The sequence below is a fragment of the Colobus angolensis genome, unplaced genomic scaffold (genome assembly GCF_000951035.1).
Source record: "Colobus angolensis palliatus isolate OR3802 unplaced genomic scaffold, Cang.pa_1.0 Scaffold213, whole genome shotgun sequence".
Taxonomy (NCBI): domain Eukaryota; kingdom Metazoa; phylum Chordata; class Mammalia; order Primates; family Cercopithecidae; genus Colobus; species Colobus angolensis.
The window spans coordinates 5,423,774-5,451,651 of NW_012115300.1; positions in this window are offsets into that span (position 1 = coordinate 5,423,774).

Consider the following 27,878-nt stretch of genomic DNA (forward strand, 5'->3'; position numbering starts at 1 on the left):
CACAACGATCTGCCTAACTATTCAGACTAACCTCTTTTTTGTGCCAGAATCACGGCTTTTGAAGATGTACAAACGTCTCCCTAGAAGTTCAAATGCTAATTATTTTACCCTTTTCTTACTCTGAATAATCCCTCACCCTGAAGGCAGCTCAAACAGAAAGCTAGGAGAAAGGAATAAGAAAGGTGAGTAGTAGAAACAAGAGAAAGAAATCTTAAGTTAACATGCCAAAATGCAATACAGTAATAGTACCCCCTTATCCACGGGAATGCTTCCTACGACCCCCACAGTGGATGCCTAAAACCACAGATAGTACCAAACCCCATATATACTATGCTCTTTCCTATATCCATACATGCCTCTGATAAAATTTAATTTAAAATTAGGCATAGTAAGAGATTAATAACAATAATAAACTAGAACAATTGTAACAATATATTGTAATAAAAGTCACACAAATGTAGTCTCTCTCTCTCTCTCTCAATTATCTTATCGTACCATATGTATTTTCAGAGAGCAGTTGCCCATAGGTGGGTGAAATCACAGAAAGTGAAACTACCTACAGATAAGGGGGTAGGACTGTACCACTAAAACAGTAATCCTATGAAATCTGGCCCACATTCTCCCTAAAACACCTGAAGGGGTTATGCCTAACCATATCTTAGGATAAATTTGCTAGGCAGGTAATTTTTTGGAGTGAGTTGTAGGGTTGGCAAAGCACTTCAAGGATATCCTCCACAGTCCCAAAGAACTGAGCTACTAGCTATAACAATGGAGATAAATTGTTTTTTAGGAGTTATTCACTACTGTCAGTAGCAGGCAATGAACCCATATGCCGCCACACTCCAATGTGTGCATTGAGCATTGCTGTACTCCCTCCAAGAGAAGATAGGAAGACCCAGGAATCTTACAAAATTGACTTATAGAATTGACTCCATAGATCCCCAAGAGCCAGAATTGATGTCAAAAATGGCCCTAATTCTTCACCCTTTCCTTTATTCATGCCTCTGCAGTGTGGTTTCTTTCATCAAGCAGTAAAATCTATTCCCCCACCTGAATCTAGTTTGGCCCTATGATTCAATGTGGCCCTTGGAATGGACCAAAGTGACTGCGTGCCACTTCCAAGCCTGAACATCCAAAGGCCTTTCACGTTTCTACTTTCTCTCTCTTGAAACTCTGTCCGGCATCATGAGAATAATTCTAGACTCATCTGCTGGATAATAAGTCACCCTCATCAGCCAACAGCAACCAACCTCCAAACACCCTTTTTAACTCAGCCATTCCACTGAATGATGCACATGTGTACAAGGCCAGTCAAGATCAGAACTGCTAAGCAGACCCATAGACTTGTGACCAATAATAAAATGCCAGGGCTTTTCATATTATTTTTGGAGTGATTTATTATGCAGCAATATCTAAAAAAATACAGAAAATTGATACCCAAAAGGGGATGCTGCCTTAAAAACATATAAGATACCATTGGTTTAGGGACTGGGTAAGAAGCAGAGGCTGGAAAATAGTGGGCAAACTTAGCAAAAGTCAGAAAAATGGTGATAAAATAATACTAGAGGATGAAAATATGGTGGCCTGTATTATGGAGTAGTGAAGCAGGTGACAGAACAGTTGCCTGCCTTACTTGAAAGATGAAAAGTGTATGTACTGAACTTTTGGATTTGACTAAAGAAGTCTCCAGGAAAATTGTTAAAAGTGTTCTAGCTGTGTGTGATATTATACAGAGGTGGAAAAAAAAAATCACTGACAAATTTTAAAGCAGAATTCGGAGAGAATATAATGAGCCATAACTTGGCGAGTTGGAAAATAGAACTTCTCATAACCAGTGTCCCCAGACTGAGGACAAAGATTAAACCAAGAGTCAAAACCTAAAAAAGAATTAAGACGGTTTACAGGTTTTCTAATTTAGTCAAAAGGACTAAATTAGTCATTTTGGAATCTTAAGACTGTGGTTCCACAGAAGTCATCCCAAAGCAGCAGTAACTCAAAAGCGGCATGCTTATTTTTTGTCAGAAGGAATGGATTTTGATTCAATTCATAGGAAGATTTTTTAGGAAGTACACATGTGAAAATACCACCAGCTTGGACTAAAAGGAACTGAAATTGTTCAAATTGCAAAAGGGTTTTAGCCTTTAACTTTCTTGGGAAAGAATCAGTTTTAAAAATCTTATTAGCTGGCAAAAGTGAACTGTTTCTTCAGAATCAGCCAGAGAGGTGATGGACAAGGCAAGATGACTGGGTAAAGAGTGAGAAAAACCAGTGGACTGCAACCAACCACTTACAAGAAGCAGTAGAGACAAGTGGGCTGAGAAGATACTCCCAGGGAAAAGAACCCAGGTCCAATTAAGGAGCATTCTCAGCTCCTAGTACAGGAGGACCTGCAAAAGTTCCCAGCTGGATTTCATAGCTGCTACAAACCAGTGACTCCTATGTTTCCTGTTTTTGATGGAAGTGTTGTTTGCATATCTCACAACTGTGTGTTGGCTGTGGGAAAGACAGCTAACTTGCTTTTTAGTTCATACATCTCTGAATCAAAAGGAGCTATATCTAAGAAGCCATATCTGAACCTGATTAAGATCATTCAGCTCTGGAATTCAAGTTTGATGTCATGATTGATGGAAGCTTCTGGGGATCCTGGAATTAGGGAACTAAAGGTGGGCTTTAATAGAATGTTCCCAGTTCCTTCCCTGGCCTCCTCATCTTTATCCATCCACTTCTCAATGTGGCTTTGAGCCCCTCCCAACAAGAGGTAGACTTTATTTTCTCTGTTGACTTGATTTGGCCAAGTGGCAGAAGTGATGGTATACTAATCTTGAACCTCGATCTCAAGAGTTAATAGACATGTGCATGTGTGTGACTGTGTATGTGTGTGTGTGTACACTACACTAGTCTTACAGTAGCTACATACATATAGATGTATATACCTATCATAAGAACTACATATGCATATAGCTACTGTAAGAAAAAGCTTAGGTTAGCTCACTGGAAAGACGTATGGCTGAGTTATCACCATCACTACAGACATTAGCCAGTTAGCCCCCAAACATGTCAGATGCCCCAGCTGACAACAGATGCATGAGTGAGCCTAGCCCAGATCAGCCAAGTCTGGAGCAGATCAGAAAGTCATCTATCTGACTTACAAACTCATGATCAATTACAAAACTCCTATTTTTTAAATCATTAAGTTTTAGATGGCTTTTGCACAGCAATAGTTAACTTATACAGGATAATGCTCTATCAAGAGGATCATAGGAGTAATATCAAGATTTTTCTATCAATTCTGTGACCTACGTTATATCTTTAGAAAAACAAACTTTATATCTACTAACCATAGTCAGTTTCTGTTGTTTGCATCCAAACTCCTAAACCACTAATTTATAAACGAATCTCCTCATCTTTGGAATATGCAGCATAATGTCATACTTTTTTCACTTCCTGCAGAACCAACAAATTTTAATCCACTCCTACTTCATGAACATCATCTAATAAAGATGATCCCAAAGAGAATATAGAACAACACTAATTGTAGGTGACTCATAATTCCCTTTCTCCCTCTAAAACTAGAGATTATGACAATCAGATTTTTATTGAATAATTCTCAGTAGGAATTTTATAATTGATTCCAAAGAACAAAATGAGAAATTTATTTTTTAAAAACTCTGAAATATTAATCTTGTTTTCTTCCAAAGCAATTTTTGCTCAAGGATGATAATCACGCATTTTCTTTGTACCCACCGAAATTTATATAACACTGAATATTTATCAAGTCAAGATCATCTAAAGGTTTTTTTAACCACAATTTACATTGACTTATTTCTTCTCAAAGTGGACCATACATCATATTCTACAGGGAAAAACTAAGGGCACACCAACAATCTGAAAACTCTATTATATTTGCATTTACTTACAATCATGCAGGAACTTGAATTTTTCCTCAACTTTTTCACAAATCTATCTAGAAACTTGTTAGGTGCCTTCCTAACAAGTTCCTAATATTAGTACATCTGAACTAGTGTTCTTGGTTATCATGTGGCTGGCAACTCATATTTCCTTCTTTTGTTGAGCCATATCACTGTCATGATAATACTTGGGTCATCAATGCCACACAAATAAGAGTGGTCATGCTGACGGTGCTGCTGGGGAGGCTGAGGATATCTCCACTGAGGTTGCTGTTTCAGGCTGGCCAGGCATCCTGTGTTCTGATGGTGCCATTTCCCCAAGTCATACCCTCGTCTCCCCAGTTGCAGACACTGCTAGAACCAATGATGCTGAAGGTGTCTTATGTTTTTAAAGACTAATGGAGATTTTGCTGAGATAGTGTTTTTAATGTTTGCTTTTGGCTTTTAGTAGTATTTGCTCATTCTTATTTAAGAGTTTTAATCTAGCACTCAATCTTGAGCTGGCTGAGCAACTGGAAAACCATATTCTAATCTTTTGCCTTTGACTTTGACTAAGGCAATATGCCTCAAATTTCATTTATGCCATCATGGCCCTTTCCAGGAAGCACTTCTGTGCTTTATACAGTATATATAATCCCCAGACAAGACCCTTACTCAGTTGTCCAGACATACACAGAGAAGTATTAATTCAAGAATAAAATACAGTTTAAGCTCAGGCAGGGACCATCCATTTTTAGGTAACAGAATAAGTAAGAAAAAAAGAAAAAACTCTCACTTTATTTAGATACTTTTTATTTAGCTGAAGTAGATTTTTATATGCACAAATACAAGCAAACATCCTATAAAATCTACTACTCATAATAAAGCCCATCTATCATGAGTTTATTATGTGCCAAATACTTCAGAGTACTTCACATACACAACCACATTTTTCACCTTTTCAGATGAAGAGATTGAGGTTTAAAGGAATATTTAGTAACTTAACCAAAGTCAACAGTTAATCCAGGCCTACTTGATGCCAAAACTCTTATTCTTAATCTCTGTGATTTAGTGAAGTAATTAAGAATGAGATTATGAACACAAAGAATCTCCTATATAAAGAATGAGATTATGAACCTGAAAACCACTGACCTTCATTCATTCAATAAGCATTTATTAAACTCCTCAAACATAAACTCATTTATGTTTCGAGCTACACTAGACACTTGGAGAATGATGAACAAAACAGCGTGTACCCTCTTGGAGCTTGCATTTTAATTTTCCTTCCCATCCTTCTTGACAGATAATCTAAGACCAATAAATGCAAATTTAGTAAAAGAGAAGAACATGAACTTGAAGTCAACCTATCCTCCAAGATCAGTGAGGCATGTGACCTTCAGAGAAGCATATACTTCTTGAGATTTCCTGGAAGATACAGAATAACACAGCATCACCACCCTTATGCTCTTTCTAGAGGAGTTTTATTTTATGGCAGGTGCCTCATAGAAAAGCATTTATGTTACAAGTTAGCATAATTCTGAAGAAACACAATCCTTTTTATAGTAAAAATATGGAACTTGGATTGATTAATAAACAGAGCCCTCTACAGAATAAGAATTTCACAGTGCAACTCCAAAATGAATCCATTTTTATAGTATCTTCTCTGCCAGCTAATTTAGAATATACTATGTGCAAAAACAAAAATGCTGTCCTTAAAATAAAACAGGCCTCAAGGAATATCTGTTTTAGAGTTGACTAAATTCCCAAATACTGAAATTTCTTAACCTTCCACTTGAAAGGACTAACAAAAAAGTCAATGTTGTTTCTCCTCTGCAGAAATACTAGATATTGCGTTACATATCTCTAATAGAAATATTAGAGATTGCCCATTAGATATCACTAACAATGCATATAGTGTCTTAAAGGGTACATAACAAATGGGGCTTGGAGAAAAGAGGGAAGTATGTTTATGTGATCTATAAAATAAAGTGAAAAATTTTAACCACATTGATTCAGTAAGATTTTCAAAATGAATACTCAAAGGGAGATTTTCCTTGACTTTTCTTTTACTTCAATGAACTATTTATCTTATTAGAAATAAGAGGGCATTCTCCACTGGCCCCAAACACATAGAACCTGTATTTCATATTCCTCCGATGAGAAAAATCTTCCCTGCTATAACATTATATCTAACATTTGAATGAAGGAAAGAGTAAAATATTAAATTTGCTTACACAGAGGAGCAAAGTCCATGACACAACCATCTAATAAGGTTGGCTGAGTAACTTACTGTGAGTAAAACAACAGAGCAAGCAAGGATGCAGAAAAGACTCCATAGATTGCTCTACATTTTTATAGTTTAATCATAAGTCCCTTTTTCTGAAGAAATTGCTTTCAATCATGTAAGAAAAGGATGGCATAATTGGTTGTGTTTTTACCAGCCCAAAATATGAATAGACACTTATCCTTCATGGTATAATTTGAAAGGCTAATCAAATCTTATCGTGAAATCTACCCTTTTCCTCCTCTGTGCCTGAAATTCCACTATTAGCAATTCAATCTTTTGCATCTTACAGGATTTTTATTTTAAATGTACTATGGTCTCTTGTGGCCAAGCTTGTTGTAGTTATAATAGCCTTTGGTATTTCTGAATTTCCATTCGCTATAGAACTTCACATGCATGTTTAGATTAGCATGCTTGAAATTATTAAGGCAGAGTACAAAATATCATTTTGAAAATTAGATATAAAAGTAGAGGAAATTTACTAAATTTTGGATGTAAAATAAGCTAAGTTGTAAGGTCATGACATCCATTCTTCTCCCTTCAAAGATATGAACTTATTCCATTTTTAATTATATAATCTTCAAAAAATAAATTACCCATCATATTACCTAAACCAATGATTAACAACCATCACAGTCAGGCAATTTCTTACCTAAGTTAAAAAAAGAAAGTTTTCAACTACATCAATAGCTCCTCCAGTACAATGTAGAAATTGTTTTTGAGCATTCGCTAAGGACCAGCTACTGTGATAGGCATATTAGAGAATACAAGATCAGCCTTGGCTCTTGCCCTCAAGAGGGCCCCACATAAATTCAGGTAGTTCTAAGGCAGCACAGACTATGACAAATGCAGCAGGAGAAATACAAACACAACGTTAGTGGAGACACAGATTACTTTAAAATTGGGAGAGTGACCTGGAGAAAGCAGTGTAGAGATTTCTCAAAGAACTTAAAATAGAACTACCTTACCACCCAGCAATCCATTATTGGGCATATACCTAAAAGAAAATAAAACATTCTACCAAAAAGACACATGTTCTTGTATATTTATCACAGCACTATTCATAATAGCAAAGACATGGAATCAAACCAGGTGCCCATCAGTGATGGATTGGAAAGAAAATGTGGTACATATATACCAAGGACTACTACACAGCCATAAAAAAAAGAACAAAATTATGTCCTTTGTAGCAACATGGATGCAGCTGAAAGTCCATCATTCTAAGTGAATTCATGCAGAAACAGATAATCAAATACCACATGTTCTCACTTGTAAGTGGGAGCTAAAACATTAAGTACACATGGACACAAAAATGGGAATGATAGACACTGGAGACTCCAAAAAGGATGGAGAGAGGCAGCAAGGGTTGAAAAACTATCTATCAGGTACTATATTCACTACTTGGATGATGGGATCAATAGAAGTCCAAACTTCAGCATTATACAATATACCCCATGTAACAAACCTGCACATGTACCCCTTGAATAAAAAGTTTAAAAATAAATACATAAATAATAAAAGAAAACTGAAGCATTGAAAATACTGGTAGACAAGGTGAAATCTGCTAAAAATTCTACTCTGTGCCAAACTAAGACAGAAATGAATAAGGCAATACCGCCTTGATGAAAAATCACAGACTATCAGGGGAGCAGGTCTTGAAAGCGCTACTGTGGGCCAGTGTGGCACAGTGATGGTGTAAACAAGTTACGACGCCACAGAAGAAAAGAACACAGAGCATTTGTTTTTATAGAAAGGTTTGGGAAGGTGCCTACCTAGAAATCTAAATAACAGATAACAAAGGGAGATGAAGGACATTCCAGGCTGCAAAGTTCAACCATCACATAGTTGAGGAACTGCTCTGAAAGTTGGGTATGAGTTTCACAGGAGTAGATTGTCATGGAGACTTCGAAAACAAGGCAGTAAAAAGCAGCAGTTCCTTATTTTCTGCAAAAGACCCCTTTATAAATAAGAAAACAGCTACTGGCTCAAATTTCCATTTTATTCTTCCTGGATTGTGTTTTCTTTTATTATTTTATCGCTGTTGTCGCTGAGCCCTTCCATGTCTCCGAAATTCACACTTTCCAAGCTTTTAAGAGTCTGGCCAGTCATGGCCTCACAAATTCTATACACCATACACTTGTTGGTTCCTTTTATCAATTTATTGGTCTATTTCAAGTCTGTCTTTTACTTGAGAAAGAAGAGACTTCTCTGTTTACAAGGATCATATAGTTTTACCTTATATAAGTACATAATTTGTCTATATTGTCTATTGTTAATGTATTCATACCTTTCTACCAAGTAGCCCAGACTGGAAGCAGTCCCCATAGGACACCCCCACAGTTTGAGAGGGTTGTCAGACAAAGTTATAGGATACTTAGTCACCACGAAACTCTGGCTTGAAACTTGTCTCCTTCCTCCCCCAAGTTCCTCAGGAATGTGTAGTTATTGTCACTGCTGGGTTTACTTTTGTTATTTTTAAGTGTTTGTCATATGAGTTTCCTTAGAAAAGCATCTGACAGTAATCTAATTCATAATAAAAAAAAACAAAAAAACTGTGGTTCAAGAAGTTGAAAAAGACCTTCCCTAGATTTGTTGTCATCTCCTCCTGCATGGGGACTGGTTTCCCCAGGGAGGCACCAGGATAGAGTTTTTTTACCTTTGATCCACCAGATGGTAATACCTATCCTTGGTAACCAAGGAAAGCAGGCAGCACCTAGGGTTAAACAGTAAGTGGCTTCCACACCTAACACCCTGAAAATTATGTAGATGCCTGCTATTTACCCTTGCCTGAACCATAAAGTCGTTTTAATGTACATCGTTCTAGATTATGGCTACCTCCCAGGAACATCACCCTCTTGTCTATTTACTTATTCATTCAACAAATCTTGAGGCTACAAAAGAGAAACAAATAACAGATATGAAAAATTGATATAACACCTTTTAGTGGGAGAGACACAATTGATCAATACATCAATATATGTATAAATACATAACATCATGGCATATAATATTATGTCATGTCAGGTAATAGTAAATGCTATAATGAAAAAAAAGCAAAATAAATAGAGAGTAATGGGAAGTGCTAATTAAGATACAGTAGCCAGGGAAGGCCTCTGTAATATGTTATGTGTGCAGAGACCTGATTGGAGTGAACCAGAGGGATATTCAGGAAAAGAGTAACACAGAGAGAAGTGCATGTGCAAAGGCCTTGAGGTGGAGCACATATGTGTGTTCCAAGAACAGCAGAAAGTCCATGGCATTGGAGTGTGATGAGCAAGGGGAGGATGGAAGGAGACAAAGCCAGGGATTAATCAGAAGCCAGATCCTGAAGGGCCCATCAGCTATGGAAACAAATTTGCATTTTATGCTGACCCCATAATCTGAAGGAAATAGAGGAATCACTATGACTACAAAGTTTTCAGCCTGAGTCTTGGAATAAAAGAAGTGTCATCTACTGACATAAGAAAAACCAGGGGAAAAGCAAGTTGGCACTGAGAGGGAGATGTGAACTAAGAATCAGTGGGTACCGGTATCATATTGTAGAGTGATGATTGGCATTTACACACTTTCATCTTTAGGGATTTCCACCTAAATTTTCAGGTCTCATCAACTTCCAATTATTAATATTTTGGCCAGGGGAGGCATGTAACCAGAATGGCAATCCACAACTTATTTAGGTTTTATGCAGAGCTGATTTCAGGGACCATTTTGAGGTAGGTAAAATTTATGAAGTTTCCCAGTCTCCAGGTTTGCCTCTTCCCCAACCCATCCCAATTTTTTTTCTCCACATTGCTCCCAGATTTTCTCTGAAACCATTCATTTCCCTTGTTACCTGTCTGTTTCTGCCTCCACTCATCACCACCCATATGACTAGGGAAAAGATCAGGTATCAGTCACTTACACCTAGGATGAATTCAACCCCCTATTCAGTATCTCTCTGAAATATTTGCCCTTTAAAGTTTGTCCCTAATCATGTGATAGATATTCCTGTTCTCCATTTAATTCTCCTCTTAAGGGAGCACGCAGCATGAAAAGAAGCACTGGTAGGTTTAGACACCTATACATAGATTTTGCCTACATTTGAGACATGATATGAGGATAAGAATGACCCAACACAGTGTATGCGAGGAATGCTTCCAAGTATCCTCTGCTTGTTCAAGAAAGACCCCATCTGAAAAACTGTTTTAAAATAAAGCAGTCTATGAGGGAAGAAATAAGTATTTACTTACTGCTATGATGGTTACAGGATGTTGAATATGGTCTGAGGTGGTGGAATAAAGGGTGGTTGTCCAAACTGATCATCAGAACAAATGGCCATAAAGCAGTTTCCTGGAACAGACAGGTAAAGTCAGGGACTACCAGGAGCCAGGAACATGATTCCAGGGAGCAGCAGATCTGGAAAGAGGACACAGACATCAGAAAGAACTTCTAAGAGAAACAGCCAGTAACACCGCAGGTGTGATTAGCTTTTCAGAGCCATGTGTTCACGTCTGTGAGCACAGTGGCATTCTCCAGGACCAAGGAAATACCCATTGCTAAGTCATTTTTACCCCAAGCTAAATACTTCTTCTAGAAGTCTAAGTACTTTGAATCATTACTTCATGGCTGATTACCTTTGTCAAATTCTTCATAAATATTATTTTAAAATGAAAGAACTGTAGGTAGGATACTACTGATTTTTATCTCCACATATTAGTTGATACTCTTTTCAGTATTAATATTCTATGATCTTTTGGAGGAATGTGAATGGGTCTTTCCTCATTTGCTTTATTTTCATGTATCCCTGGACTCTCATGAATGGATGTTTTTCTTTTTCTAGAAAGAATATATGCATGCACAGATTAAAATGTTTTCTACTGGGTATATACCCAAAGGATTATAAATTATTCTACTACAAAGACACATGCACAGCACTATTCACAATAGCAAAGACTTGGAATCAACCCAAATGTCCATCTGTGACAGACTGGATCAAGAAAATGTGGCACATATACACCATGGAATACTATGCAGCCATAAAAAAGGATGAGTTTGCGTCCTTTGTAGGGACATGGATGCAGCTGGAAACCATCATTCTTAGCAAACTATCACAAGAAGAGAAAACCAAACACCGCATGTTCTCACTCATAGGTGGGAACTGAACAATGAGATCACTTGGACTCGGGAAGGGGAACATCACACACTGGGGCCTATCATGGGGAGGGGGGAGGGGGGAGGGATTGCATTGGGGAGTTATACATGACATAAATGATGAATTGATGGGTGCTGACGAGTTGATGGGTGCAGCACACCAACATGGCACAAGTATACATATGTAACAAACCTGCATGTTATGCACATGTACCCTAGAACTTAAGGTAAAAAATAAAAAAATAAATAAAAAAAATAAAAAATGTTTTCTAATGGAAAATTACTCCTACTAATGGCATTTTACTTAAGTATTGGAAGAAAAATAAAAGCAAACAAAGAAATTCCCAAACAATTGATATTTATATCTTCTAATATAGCAAGCAGAAAATAATTTTAAAGTTGCTAAGATTAACTTGTTACTCTTAACCCAAAGAAAGCCTATTCAGTTATGTCACTAACCCAGAGTAGAAAATATATCTGCACAGCTTCATTACAGCAGCCAATCTGGCTGCCAGGGTTGACTTTAAGTAGAAAATCTACACTAAAAATGTAGTATACTAAAAGACCAATGACAAATAACTACTAACAATGATCTGTGCCAACCCAACCCTCAAGCCAGGGTGACTTCACCAGAGGGTAATCTCATAGCCTGAGGAATTACTGAATTAATTGTACAGCTTTGGGACTAGACATGTCCTGAAATCCCTAGACACTGTACTGGAGAAGGGCATCATGGGAATGTGCTTCCTACTTGGTGAAGAGTATTCTGCTTCCTGCAGAGAAAAGCATGGATCCAAGGGTAGTGTTGGTGGTGTGGTCTGAGGAGATAAGGAACAATGCACACCACCTAAATATCCTTTCACACTCCTTTTTGGCTCAATAATTATTCCCTAATAAAATTTTTAAAATTATGGTCATATATATATCCTCTATAAATAACATATGCACTGTGTATAGCTCATCTATATATTACATAAACATACAGTAATGTGTAATATATATTCATAACCCTTACATAAGAGGATTTGTGAGTTTAAATTTTTCTCAGAGTGTAGAGATTATAGATATTTTATCATTTTATCTCTCCTTTTAAACATTTGTGTTTCCTTTGATCAAGGACAAAATAAGATCTATGAACCCAATTATATTGTCATTTTGTCCTCAGATATCAGAAAGCTTAGAGAGAACATTAATTCTCAATTATATTTAGTATTCTTAACCTATGTTTTTGGTCAAATTTTCTCACCCAACTTCAAATTTCCTCATCCTCACTATTCAGGTTTTGATTTGTTAGCTTCATTCAAATGATTGTTTTAATTACGCACCTAGCCTTAAAAATAATTCATGTCCTTTTTTGTTCATAAGTATCATACATATAGATAATATCATATTTGATATACACATTTATACATATGTACATATCTAATAAAAATAAGACAATAGCTAGCTATTATTTATTTACAGTTTATAATGAAAGTGTACTACTTTTTCCCAAATGGAACCTGAAAATGGGCCTTGACATGAAACAAGGAACCTAGAGGGTACAGGGAACAAAAAAGCCAGGGCCCAGACGGGAGATGGTGGATGCTAAAAGCACCCTTCTTTGTTACATTTACTACCAGGCAGCTTTGTCCAGGGAAAATCTCTGTTTCTGAGCAGGCTCAGAATGGAGAAGAGAGAGATAAAGCAGAGTAGTAGGTCCTTAGTAGTCAGGGGATTGCCTAATGAGAGCTGAAAATTCAGTTCCCCCTGATTGTTCTGGAGCAAGCTCTGGAGCCAATTCTCAGTCAGGGAGACACCACAGAAAAAAACAGAAGCCCGTGTCAACTCCAGAACTTCTTAGTCTCCTGGAGCCACTAAACCGGAGAGGATCATATATCATCAGCCTCTGTGATTAAAAGAAAAGCAGGCACACTTTGATTTTTACCCCACAGGAGGGGTGAAGGTAGGCTGGTACGTGCTCCTATAATGGTACTTTCTTTTCTTTGTTACCTCACAAGAATTGTTCTGCAAATACATGGAATATGTTTTATATTTTGTCAATAGAGGAGATCAATTCAGTTACAACCACTCAACTCAGATCACATCCAAGGCACTTTGATAAGCACTGCAACTAATGACTAATCTCAATCAATCTCCTCGTTGCTGTTATAGTTGCCCAAGCCCTGGTAACAATCTGGAGCCTTTAAGACCAGCATGGAGTAGGAGCTGAGAGAAATCTACCAATAAGGTGAGGCCACCATGAGAAGAGATCAGCAGTCTCACTTGAGCATTGCAAATGCTCACATGTGTCTGGGCAGGCTGCAACATTACCAACATCTCATTCCAAGGGCCAGGAGAAAGAGCACAGAAGAACGTCCAGTCAATGGAAGAGGTGTCTAGTCAACTGGCAGGCAGGTCAGATTAGACTTGATAGACATTCAAGTCTCTCTAATAAATGCTTGAAGCAGAGAGAAGAGCCTGACAGGAGCTTGGAAATCAGGTGGGGTACCAGGTAACCCGATGGTCTAGAATCCAGTCCCAGGAAAGAACTTGAGTAGGAACCAGAAGGCAGGAGCCCATCAAGCAGGTCTATACAGCAGACTGGCCATACTTCCAATGGGATTGCAAGAATAAGAGAAGATGCAGACCTCTGATTAGCCAGAGCTGAATCTTTCTTATGTACCAGACAATAAGCTCAAATTAACAGACTATTTACAGATCGTTCTCAATGGTAGGAAAGGGACTCTCAGTGTATTGTTTCTCAAGTTCCGACAGCTTCAGGAACCAAGCAGGGTGAAACAAGCCTGCGGATGATGGCAGGCTGGAATACCCAGAGCTTCATTTTCTGCCTGCATCTGACATGGAGCCTTTACTTGTCCCTGAAATGTTGTCATCTGCAAATGGGAGAGTGAGACAGTCCTGCAGAGAGCAGAGCCCAGGTCCACAGGAGCATCACAGCGGGATAAAGAATACATAAAGGAAGATAGATCAGTTCAGAAGTCCAGCCTTGAAAAAGAAAATGACCTTCACAATATGATTATATATTAAATTTCAGGCCAAATATTGATGCTACAAAGGATAATTTTATTGTAATTTTTATGAATAATTCCCAAGACACTTTTTCTCACTTTAGAAACTTTTTCATCTAAATATTTTATATAAGGCCTTCTTTCTTAAAAAAAATTCAGAATTTTTATAATACATCAGCCTGATGTGTTTTATAATACATGCTGCTTGAGTTAATGAAAATCCTGAGATGAAACTTATTACTTAAATTATTTTAAGGTACATTATACAGCTTGTAGAAATCTGCCATTTTCCGCTCAGGATAAACCACTTCCCTCTGGTTTAGCATAATAAAGACTTGAAATTTGCAAATTCAGGCATTATAAATCCCTTTGAAACACAACCGGTCAATTGTCTTTCTCAGCTAAAATGTATTGAGTTGCTGTTTTGTAGACTATTATAATCCAGGATGCAAACTAAACCAAAATTAACTGTATGTAAAATTTATTACAGAGGAGCTTATAAACATATCACCTGAAAGTTTTATACAATAACAAGAAAAAGGGAGATTTAACATGAAAACTGCTATAGGGAATACATATTTATAATTAATGACTACTGATTATGCCATATTATAACTAAATTATGATAGATCATAATTAAAAGCAATGAGTTTTGCTCTTTGAAAGAATTACAAACTGTGAGGTTTTTGTTGTTGTTGTTGTTTGCCTATGGTGCAGTCTGAAGAAGGGGAGGAATCATATATCTACTCCATAGGAAGGAACTAAAGTGTCCCCTATTTTCTGCATGGCATGGTGAGGAACATAGTTAAAGTACACCCATGCTCATACAGCCAGGGATGGTTTCGTGCACATGCAAGCTGCACAACACACAGAGTCTCACACTCAGAAGGGCCCTGCCCTTAATGTAATGCTCTATCACCAACTTAAAGAGTCTTCATAATTTTCAAAGGAGAAAACTTGCATTTTCATTTTATTCTGGGTCCCTCAAATTGTTAGCCAATCCTGTATACGGAGAGGCTCATTACAAATCAAGGAACATCATCTCTGTTGGCACAGGACTTCACACAGTGTCTGATGCATGGAACAGCAAATGTTCATTGAATGAATTAAATAAAATGTACTCCCTAATTGTCAAGACAGATTTTAGTCTGCTCCAAACAGTTGACTTTCTTTCAAGACTATGGGGGAAGAAACAATCAAAGAAGGGAATTTTCTGCCACTGAAAATATTTTTTCCATATCAACTTAGCCATATTAATCTCTTCCCCTTTTTTAACAACATACAATTTATTAAACTGTGTGTGACCAGGGTTATGCTGATATCCAATGCAGGCTGAGCACATCCAGAGAACCTTGGGATACCCAGGCAGCAGGCCACCAGAATTCCTTTTACATGAGGACCCATATCCATAAATATTCTTTAAGACAAAAAAAAGGTAACTGGGGAATTTGGCAGTTAGACCCCTGAAACTCTTGAACAAAGACAGAGCTCTCAAACTTTGGATTTAGAAAGGCAGTGAGTCATCCTGTTTCAGGAAGAGCTAGCAAGGTGAGCTGACTTGGGCAAAAAGGATTGCTCCAAGGCTGGATGTCACGCCTACGCACTTCTGTAGGTAGGTCTGGGGATTCTTGCACAGCTGGTATCATATTATTTGTTATAGCACAACATCAGCTGTAGGGACGAGCTTGGTGGCCACATATTTACCATATGACCCTGCTCCTGTGGCCACAGTGATTAAGCAGTACATGGGCAAATGTCTCCAGGAAAGCTCCTTCTCTGAGATTTTGAACTAAGACTTACAAAGCTAGAGTCTGATAGCAGGAGCTTCCACTGACAGGTCATATAGAGGTGGAGCTGGGGTGACCCGCCTGATCATTGTATGAACTAATGTTTAAGTTAGAAAAAGCCAAATTGCACAGCGAAACAAGGGATTCGAGCAGATGTGCTGAGAGAAGCAAAAGCCATAAATGCAGAGAGAAGCAGAGGGAGTATCTACCTCCATTCCTAAAGCTTTCCAGTTTCCAACTTCATTCTCACAAGGCCCAGCTTATTTCCATTTCCATGTTTATGTATTAAGTAAATATCCTTTCACTCAGTAGCTTTGTTTCTTGCAATCAAAGGTCTAGTACACCGTTCCTGAAAAGTGTATTCTAAGTTCTTCAAAAGCACTTACTGAGAAATTAAAACACCAACGGCTGGGATCACCTAAGATGAGATCATCTGGGGTTGGCCATAAGAGCTGACATTAGGGTAGAAAAAGATGTGTTTTCTCAACCTCCAAAGAAACAGAGTCAATTATAACCATCCAATATAAGCTGAAAAAATATTTGCTTCTTAATGGTGCCCATTCTAGCTGTTTCAAGGGCATCCACCCAGTGCTTACAGACTGCTCTGTTACTTTCCTATGGCCAGTTAGAAGGTAGGAAGCCCAGTCCTCCTAGGATTGTCTCACAGTCCCAGCACTGGGGGAGACATAGCCAGAGTACCATCATAGAAGCCATGACAATGATACCAAATTACACAGGACTGTTCAGGAACTCAAGAGAAAGAAAGGAATCTGAAGAACAGAAGCAAAATCAAGCAGGGAACTCAATTCAAAAGTCATTGCAATGGTCATCCAAGTCCTTGATTATCCCTGAGACAGATAATCTGAGAAAGCAAGAAGTAGCTTTATATACTGGTACTCTTCATGGCTTTTCATTAAATTCATTCGAGGTCTTTGTGATAAGCCTTCTTGTTATTTCCTACTGCTTCATTTGTCCTCTGCCAATAAATTTTCAGAAGCAAGATGATGCCAATAATTCTCTTTTCTCCTCCACATTTGCCACAACACTAGACACATGAAAGTATTTGAAAATATTTATTTAACTGAATTGATTGAATGACTAGTTTCCCAAATGGGGTTAGCAAATTTCTATTTATCATATAGTAGAATCTAGCCCAGTGTCTTGACAGATAAAAGAAAACAGTGCAAAGCACGAGGGAAAAATGCTTCACCTACCCTAACCTCTAAACCTTCATTGATTTTCAAGTCTTTGTTGCATTTTCTCCCAATATTATTTAAGACTTTTTCACAACATGAATTTCTACCAGACCAAGCTTGAAACACATTATTTCAGCCTAGTTGAATTCACACACATGCACACACACACACACACACACACACACACACACACACACATACACCTCATATTATTTTTCCTTAAAGCAGATGCTTTGTCTGTTGAGCTTTTGCTTAGCACAGCTCCTAGCATCTTACATAGCTGTCTGCTCACACTGGACACTTAATATATACTTCGCTGTTTTAAGCAGACTCCTGAGAGACTCTTTTAAATAACCCAAGTCTGGGGGTGAAATAAAATTTCCAAGGCTGTTTTCAAAGAAGGTACCAAAGAAGGGATGCCGACAGCCATTGCACCTTCTCCTCGACCACTATGTCAGAATATGCCCTTGAAATCAGAGTTTCTTCACATTTATGGTTCCTGTGGTGAGTATCTGGCTCGCCTTGAACTCTAACCACCTGGACCTCAACCCAGTTGGTCATGGCACGTCATGGTGGATTCTCTCCTTGCTTGCCTTGCCTCTCTTGTTGATTGGACGAATGCTTTACCTCCTAACCCAGAGCAAACACAAACAGACTACCTTCCTTTTGCCTAGGTCACAGGACCCTGGGCTCTGGATTTCCAACCTGTACTTTTTACCACTCACTTGAATTATATTTGGCTGCTCCATGCCTGGCTCCTTTGGACCATAATAACCCTGCTGCTAGCCATGATCTTTCCTTCTTTTCATCCTTCCTTCTTTACTTTTCATAATCTTTTTGGACAGACATTAAATGAGGATTCACTGTTACTCTAAAGAAGCAAAGATTGAGGAAGACAGAGTTTTTTACTTCAAAGAAGTCATAAACCAATGAAAGAGACTGCCAATTAAACAAGCTGTTAGCACACAATATGATAAATGTTTTCTTGATATATACACAGTGAAGTGCTTCATTCTTCTGAGCAAAGCAGGGAAAATGCTACAAAGCAGATGATGATGTCTGACCTAAATTTTAAGCACTATCAATTATTTTGCCTAAATGCTATGCTATTGGCCAATGTTTTCATAATTACTTCCAGGCAATATGAAAAAGAGAACGTGTAACATTAGATTTACATCCTAGAAATTTCACTCAGGTAGGTTTGGGTGACTTGAGGAGAAGGTAGAAAAATCTGTTGTTTTTAGAATTTTTATCTGTTTTTCACAGTTCATTGTATTTACCATTTGCCTTTCGTTTAGTAAAAGTATTTAATGATATCTTAAAGGGTATCATGATAGTAATAACAAAAAGCTAATTCCAGCTGTTCCCGATTTTCTATATTTTATTGCTGAATTTTAAAAATTACTAAATATAACTAAATTACCAAAAAATTATTAGTTAGAAGTCTAAACCATTACTAAAACATATATTCATTTTTATTACTAATATGATTTTTTAAAATTATACGTTTTTATCATAAAATATAAATGTAAGAAATGTCACATATAAATAATCAATCATGATTGCCCTTATATATGGGTAAAAGTTTACTACTGATTTACTCTGTATGAAAGTATCTCTATAATTATCTGATACTGAAACTTAAAATACTATTATCAGAGATGAGGCTTTAGATTTGATACAAAGTCATCTTCCAAAAATACCTTAAAGTATTTCAGTGGAACATTGACTGGAGCGATAACCATTATCAGACAGCAGCACCTTTAAGAGAATTAGATTATCAAATGTACTTCACCTGATAACTAAGTTCAAGTAGATTACTGAGAAAATGGGATTCTTAACAGAGTTGAGAAAATACTAAGAAAGAGATGAGAACTGGCCTAGGGAAGATTTTTAATCACAGTCACTAGAAAGCATAAAACATAAGGGTATTGTGTGTTTTAGGGAAAAACGGGACAATATAAGATAATAGAAGAAGTCAGAAAAGAGAAGAAAAGCAAATATATAATCACCACTTTTTCTATAACTGACCACAAACTTTTCTCAGGATGAGCCTTACAGAGAAAATTATTATTCACATTAAAATAATTAAGGGGTGGGAGTTGTTTCAGAACCAGCACCAGATTTAAACACCAAATTTCATTCCTCTAGTTAACTAGAACTAGAACTTTGTTGTCAATTAACTGGGAACTCCGAAAAAAAACTACTGAAGGTTCTGAAACATAAACAAATCAGGCAGATGGCAGAGAGAAAAGAAACTTGGGGATTATCTTCTTTTGTTGTTGTTGTTCATTCCCACAACTTTGTCTTCAGGGTGAACTCCAGTCATAGAGTGGTTTGGCAGCGGCAGCAGCCACAAAGCTTCTAGGGGAACCCCATATTTCTGCCTGGAAGTCGGTCCTGCACGCTGGAGAGTGTAAGGGAATCCCAGGGTATTGAGACCTAGAAAAGGAGATCTACTAAATCTGTAAATCTATACAAGGCTCAGGCTTACTCCTCATCTATGCATGTGTGGGGCAGACCCAAACCAGCACAGTAAAGGCTTTGAGAAATCAATTGAGATTTAAACCACTGCCTATGTCTCAGACTAGCATCTGAGTTATTCATGTGAGGAACACACTCCAACTAGCATTGAAAATGCTTTGAGAACTGAACTGAGATATAAACCACAGCCATAAAAGATCAGACACTTGATCTTAACCAATGCAAGCTGTTTGCCTTCTAAACATCAACATTCTCCAGAGGATTATAACCAGATCCAGAGACTGTACGATATAACATTCACATCATCCAGGATAAAAGCCAAGATTACTCAACATGGAGTAATCCAGCAGGAGAGAGTAGCTCCTCTCTGCTGCTGGTCCTCCTGTTGTCTGCTCACCTCTGGCTGAGCCCTAGGCTTTTATGGATATCAGCAGGGAAAAGTGCACACTGATTGGTCCATAGGCAGCCATGGGCAGCCCAGAAAAGGACCTACAAATTCTCACTCTGGTCTGTGGGACTGGTAGCCCAGCTCCCAGCCTTCAGGCTCTCACCAGGGACTTGCCCCCTGGTCCCCTGGCTTGACCTCAACTTTGCTCAGAGATCAGAGCCAGGATGACAGCAGGGAGAAGCCAAGCAGTGGGAGCAGGCACTTCCAAGCCTGTAAGGTCAGGGGTGCCTTCCCCAGCCCCCAAGAGCCGTTTGGGAGGCTGCAGCTGTGCACTGGTGGGCGGAGCTTCTTCCTGCTCCATGCAGTGGGAGGCCTAGGTCTGCAGCCACAATTTGGGTGGCTGCCGTGGCACCTGGGGAGCTCCCACCCCAACTCAGAAGAGACGGGGATGCTGCTTTTCCCTTCCAGCTCCATGGAGCCTGCAACCCTGATGGTGCCTCCCTGCCACAGCTGGCATGGTAGCTGCCATCATTATCTAATCTGAAGAAAAGAGATAAAACTATATTTTTTAATTAGCAGGCCTTAGTGATCCATGAGACATTATACAGGACACTGGAATCCCAAAAGGAGAGAAGAAAAAGATTCAGGTAGATTGTTCGAAAAAAAATCATGGCCAAAAATGTAGTAAGTATTGGTAAAAGACATATGTTAACAGATTCAAGAAGTCCAGCATGTCCTTATTGGAAAACAATTCTCTATGACATTTATGCACATTTTATATCAGCTTTTATTTCAGATTATATTTTCAAGCATGTCTGTATAGCAAATAACCTTGAGTAACAGAGACAGTATCTCCCTCTGAGGCACAGGGTAGATTTGTTTCATGACCATTATAATAAAAGATAATGTCTTTTTTCAGGCAAAAGTCGGGTATGTCTGTTATCAGTACCCTCTAAATTTTCAGGCTTTACTCAGCTATAATTCAAATCTACTACACATACAGCATTTTCCTGGGCTACTCCATATCACACTATGGGACTTTGGAGGCAGGTAAACCAATGAGTATATGACGCTCATGCTGCCTGCAGTGCCATGAATAATAAAGTCCTTTGTCTATTACCCAGGAGTATTGTATCTTCTACCAGCATCCATGAAATAGTTAGCTTGCAGGTAAGGTAGAATCTCAGACCCTTCACAGTTCTTAACTACTGCCAAACAAGATAACCTCAAAAATAAAAATCATTCCTGGATTCATTATAATCTAAATTTTGAACAACAAACATAAAGAAAAAATCTTGAAAGTAGCTACAGAAAAAAAAACTTGTGACACACGATGGAATGATGATTTTAATTACCCTGGGTTTCTCATCAGAAAGAACTGGGGGCCAGAATACAGTGGGAAAACATCTTTAAACTGCTGGATAAAAATCAACCCAGAATTCCATATTCTGTAAAAATGTCCGTCAAAAATGGAGAAAGGATGACATTCTCAAATGAACAGAAAAAAAAAAACTAATGAAATCTATCCACAGCAGATATTATCTACAAGAAATGATAGAATAAGATTCTTCAGATTGAAGGGGAATAATACCACAAGATTATTGGACTCTTTAGAAATAAAGAACAACAGAAATGATAAATATGTGCATAAATTAAGTGATTTTTTTTTCTTTTAAGTTCTGCTGAAAGCAAAAATTATAACACTCTGCTCTGGATTTTCAATGTATGGAGATGTTATATGATATTTTACCATGAAGGACAAACAGGTTAAAGAGCTATATGGTTGCAAGTTTTCTATATTTAACATAAAGTGGTATAATATTAGCCATATTAGACTATGAAAAGTTAGGTATTTATATTGTAATACCTAAAGCCATCACTGAAAAATACTACAAAGATGTATAGCCAAAAATTCAATGTTCAAATAATCCATAAGAAGGTAGAAGAAGTGGGGTGGGGGAAAATAGCTGAAAAACAGAAAATTCAGGGGATAGAGAACAAATAAAATGGTAGATTTAAATCCTGTCATTTCAATAATTGTATTAAAAGTTAATGGTCTACTTCCAAAAAATAGCATAAGAGGAATCACTTCCCAACTCATTCTATGAGGGCAGTATTACACGGATACCAAAACCAGACAGTGAAATGAGACTTAAAGCTATAGAAAACAAAATAAATTTCAATTTACATATTTGATTAGAAATAAAATATGTTATGCATAGAAGTATATGCCCATAATAACACATATAAATAATATTATAATAGGATGTTTTACCCTATTCATTCCTGGATTCATTTTTATCCTAAAGAGTATGGTAGAATCTTAGGAGAGAAATTGAATGAAAATATAAATTTTAGAAGAAAAAGAAACAATGTAAAATTATTGTCAAGGAAGAACTTGCTCTTCTTTTATAATTGGATAATAGCAGGTCAAATTACAATCATATTTAGATTCTACTGGACACATTTTAAAAAGCGTTTTAACAGTTTCTTTAAAAATATCAGTACTTACCATACTCCAGAAATTACATTCTTTGTAACTATTAAAGTTAGAATGATAAATTGTAGACAATAACTTGAAAATTTATGATGAGGTTTATAGATTTTGAAAATCATTTTGAGGTTATTCAAATAAAAGAATTTGAAGACTACCAGAAGACAGAAGATTATGACAGCTAAGCTATGAAGCATAGAGCTCTGTGGTAGAAGGATACGACAGAGGAAAAAAAGAAAAGTCTTCCTCTTTTGAACGTGCAAAGAATGTGAAACAGCCAGCCATATCCCGACTTCCCTGTCTCTGGTACTGTTGTTACTCTTCAGAGGAAGGTAGGTTAGATATCTGCAGTGGGTGGAGCTATCTCTCCCTGTCTCACCAACTGGTCCTCTGGGAAGTGACTCCTCCCCTCTGCCAGGAGCTTGACTGAATCATCTCCCTCCTACACACACATAACCCATCCAGCAACATCTCAGCAAGGGCGTGGGCAGAGAAACACAGAAATTTGATAAACCTGAGATTCTGAGTATTATCTGAAACCATTTGATAATTCCATAGAATTGTTCTAAATGTATACCTTTTTTCTACTTTTGATTCTATTGGATATGTTTGAGTGATGTAACAGTTTTCTTTTAAAATATCAATAATTATAACCAAAAGTACATCTTTTGCAATAATATAAAATTATGATTTTTAAAAATGTAGATATTAACTTCAAAATGTATGAGGGAGTACTTAAGATTTCTCCCCATGGGCAAGGGTTCAGAAAAACAAAAAAAATACATGTTTTTTCTGCACATTTAAACATATTTCAAGTAATACCTGCAACCTTAGTACCTAAGAATTTTCCAGGAAGAAGTAGAAACTATGTAAAATGAGAAACTGACTGGTTACATCAAAAACACCCCTCCCTTTACTAAAACATCACAGCTGGCTGGGCACAGTGACTCATGCCTGTAATCCTAGCAATTTGGGAGATCAAGGTGGGTGGATCATCTGAGGTCAGGAGTTCCAGACTAGCCTGGCCAACATGGCAGAACCCCATCTCTACTAAAAATGCAAAAATTAGGTGGGCATGATGGTACATGCCTGTAATCCCAGCTACATGGGAGGCTGAGGCAGCAGAATCACTTGAACCCAGGAGCGGAGGTTGCAGTGAGCCGAGATCGCACCACTGCACTCCAGCCTGGGTGACAGAGTGAGACTCTGTGTTAAAAAATAATAATAAAAATAGTAAAATAACAGCTCCTGAGTGGCTCTGTTTCCATGACCTGGGTCAGAACGCATTCTCTTTGGACAGCAACATCTAGAGTATTATTCAAGAGGAATATAGCATTTGGGGTAGAAGACTAATTCCTATAAAGGAAAAATAAACACTTGGCCCTACACTTTCTGTAACTCTCCCTAAAAGTAACACAATATCAAAATACTTTCTTCCAAGAAAATGAGGAAAATGTAATTAATCGTTTAGCTACATACACTATAAAACATAAAATATAGTTACTTTTGTTTTTTGACTATGTTTTATGTGGAGAATTTTCCTTCAAGAAAAAATAAAACACAAAGAGCGACAGACAAGAAACATCATCTCCAGTAGTTATCTGGCCCACAGCAGGCACTGTCCCTCCAAACATACAATGCTTCTTGTGCTGGGCGTGGTAAACGAGCACATGACCCACGCAACCTCCTTTTGGTGCACTTTTCTGCAGTCAGAGCACATGCCTTGGGCTAGGACTCCAGACATGATTAAGTTCCCCCAACATTTGTACAATAACTAAAAGGTGGAACTGAGAATGAGGCTGTACCTCTATGGCTTCTCTTGGTCTTCCAGATCATGGCTGTTCCCTGATCATGACGCCTTTACTGAACATAGGAAAGGCAGTAGCTCTTTTGATAGCCTAGTTCCGTGATATACATTCAAAGTGGTCTCTGAAAGCTTAATTTTCTGTTTCCTCTATTTTCCCACTGATTCTATAATCAATTTAGTGATTATAATTACTGTAATTAATCCTTTCTCTTAACTAGCTGGAGTGGTTTCTGACTGATACACCTCTGATGGCCTGGACCACCTGGCACAGGCTGCTAATCACAGAGTACTTTCCAGGTTCCATTCTCCAGATGGTAGGTTAATAGTGTAGGCTGCATCGAACTCTGTATACTCAGCCTCAGTCTTTCTCATCAACAGCCCAAGGACCTCAGTATTCCCTTCTCAAGAGTAGCAAGTAACTGACTTTCCCATTTATACCTAGTGCTAGCTCAGAGCCCCTAATGTTCCTGTCTGTCTCTGCCAAGCTAGTTTGGAGCTCCAAACAGGAGTCATCTTTCGTCTACATTGTCTTACATTCTTATACCCATCTCTCTGAATCACCTTACTATGCACATCCCAATTAAATGTCTCTTTTCTTCCTGGAAACTAGACTATATGGAAATCATTTAGTTAATTCATTACATTTCCTGTTCTGTTCATTTAGACTACAGCAGTAACATCTCATATCTCTTTCCAAAAAAAATTTAAAAACCAAGTTTTTACGTAGCTCATTCCCTTTCTGAATTTCAAACAAGGATTCTGTGCAGGTGTCACAGCTTACCGATTTTCTATCTCTAATTCCCTCCTCTTCTGAAAAATTGAAGGCGCCTGTTTGCTTTAAATAGTAATTTTATCAACACACACAGGCCAGTAAAATTATTTTAATTTAGGCTGTTTGATAGAATGCACAAGGCTCCCAAGAGGAAACAAAATACATTTTGCCTCCCCAAAACTTACTTCCATCCATAAGTAATCAAATGTAAATTATTTTAAACCTGCATGCACTTGAAACAGCATCCATCAGAAGGTATTAGGCCTGTAATAAGGTCCTTAAACCATGTCTGTAATTTTCCTAGATCTGCGTATTTACCTGGTAGTATCTGGACTTCTTTCCAACCCACTAAATTCTTCTGTGTTGTTATTTCCAAATAGCTTCATCCTCAAACATGTCCGTCATGTATTATCACCTATTTGCTGTGTAATATTACTATAAGTAGATTCTACTGCATAGGTCTACTTCATGTCCTCTATTTCCTGACCATACAATCACTACCTTCTGTGAGCTCATGGTCACGTGCCTTTCGTGGTCTGTGCGCCTTTAAATACCAAGGCTGCCTTCCTGCGAGGGCTATGGGAGGATGGCAAGGACACTGGAGGACGTTGGAGTTGAGCAGATCGCCTGTCAAATCCCAGTGTGAGTCGAGTGACACCGAGCAACTGATTGAACTGTTTGAGTCTTCGTTCCCTCATCTTTAAAATGGGATTTATAATACTTACCTTATTATGTTGTCAGAAAAAACAAATGAGATAATTTATGTAGAACACCTGGCTCAGCACCTGGTCACATAAAAGGTAAAAGGATGAGCCTTTTGAAATGTAATTCTGCAGATGTGGTTTTATAACTCAGTCTATTGCTCATGACTAATAGAGGATTTGTGTAGAACCCCTAGAGGCACTTCCCCAGATGCCGTATGATTCATTTCTGAAAACAGTCATCAAAAACTTTGTTTTAATTTTAGGAAATGCGCTGTAGATTGACTGAAATTTAATGTCATAATTATACAGGTAGCAGAGGAGCCACTGGGCTCTAGCCTCCCTCTGCCTCCTGCCATTCTCAGTCACTTCATCTGCTTTCTCACAGATCATTCCTCTAGCAACATTTCTCTCCAGGCCCATTCAGGACAGAAAGTAATTATTCTGTCTTGGCCTTTGTACTAAACACTTTCTTCCCAATTCCAACCTCAAAGTGCCCAATTCTGTGAATATATTGTTTTCCATAGTAGTAGTATTCAAACAAATCTTGTGTTTGTGTTAAAACTCTCAAAAGCAAGTGACCTGCCCAAAATCACTAAATGAATGTAAACACGTAAACAGAAATTCAGTCATTTCAGTCGGTTTGGGAATTTGGGCTGTTTCCCTATAATTTCATTCTGTAACTCAGGCTGGGGATCCAGGACGAGGGGTGGCAATGCTTCTAACTCACACAGGAAATCTGAAAGTTGTTTGGCTACTTTCATCAATCACTAGGGTTTAAAGCAAGACCCATCATCTGTAGGACTTGGTGAAGTAAATGTACATGTATAATTGATACAGGGTAGAATTCAACTTTTGTCTCTAAACAAGAGATTGCACTTTCTATTTGGTCAGCTGTAGATCAAATGTTATTAAAGTGCAGAGGTTACATACCAAATTTAATTTGCTTCCACAAGGAGATCCTCACAGGAAGAATTATACTTAACTACTAAACATACTGTACTGACAAATTTAAATAACTTGCTGTATTTTGGTATACTTCCTAGGAGAGTATTGACGGTAAATGTTTTTCAAAATTTGTTCTCAACAACTGCATTTTTGTGAGAAATTTGTACCAAAGCAAATATAAAAAGGAAAACTCAACACTGATCTTCACATTATTAAGACAAAATTTTACGATATGGAAAATTCTGAATAAAATTAAAATTGTCCATAACCCAACCATTCAAATATTTTCATTAATCATTAACGTTTTGATGTATTTTCTTCCATTCTTTTTTCTCTGCTCAATTTTGAAAACATTTGCAACAAAATAACCATTTAATTTTATATCCTGGTTTTCTTCGAATTTATCATTATAATCTGAACACTCTTCATATTATTAAAAACTTTCTATAAATATCATTTCAATAATTGCAAAATATTATATGAATGTACATAGTTTATTTAACCATGATCAGTTAGAATACTTTAAACATTTTAATTTGTATGTAATATTTTGTACATTCAAATTTAACAAAATTTCTGATTACTCCCGCAGTATGGAAAAGTTAAATTGCTAGGTCAAAGTGCTTTAACAGTTTACCATTCTTGATGTTATAGCTTCATGATTAAGTGCATGAATTTTTAAAGTCGGATATACTCTATATGGAATCCCTTCATCTGCAAATCAGGGGATAATAATTCATGTGGCACAGTCCTAGGAGTATTAAATGATATACTAATGTTCATTAGGCATAGTAGTTAAAAGCTTGAACCTACCTGGTTTGAATTCTAGTCTGATCATAGAGTAGTTGTGTAATCTGGGCTAATCTTTTTATGCTTCAGGTTCCTCATCTCTAGAACAGAAGAAATAATGCCTAATTCCTAGGATTATCGCAAGGCAAAAATAAGTTAATACATGTAAACTAAGACAGAGCCTGGAAGATAGAAAGCCC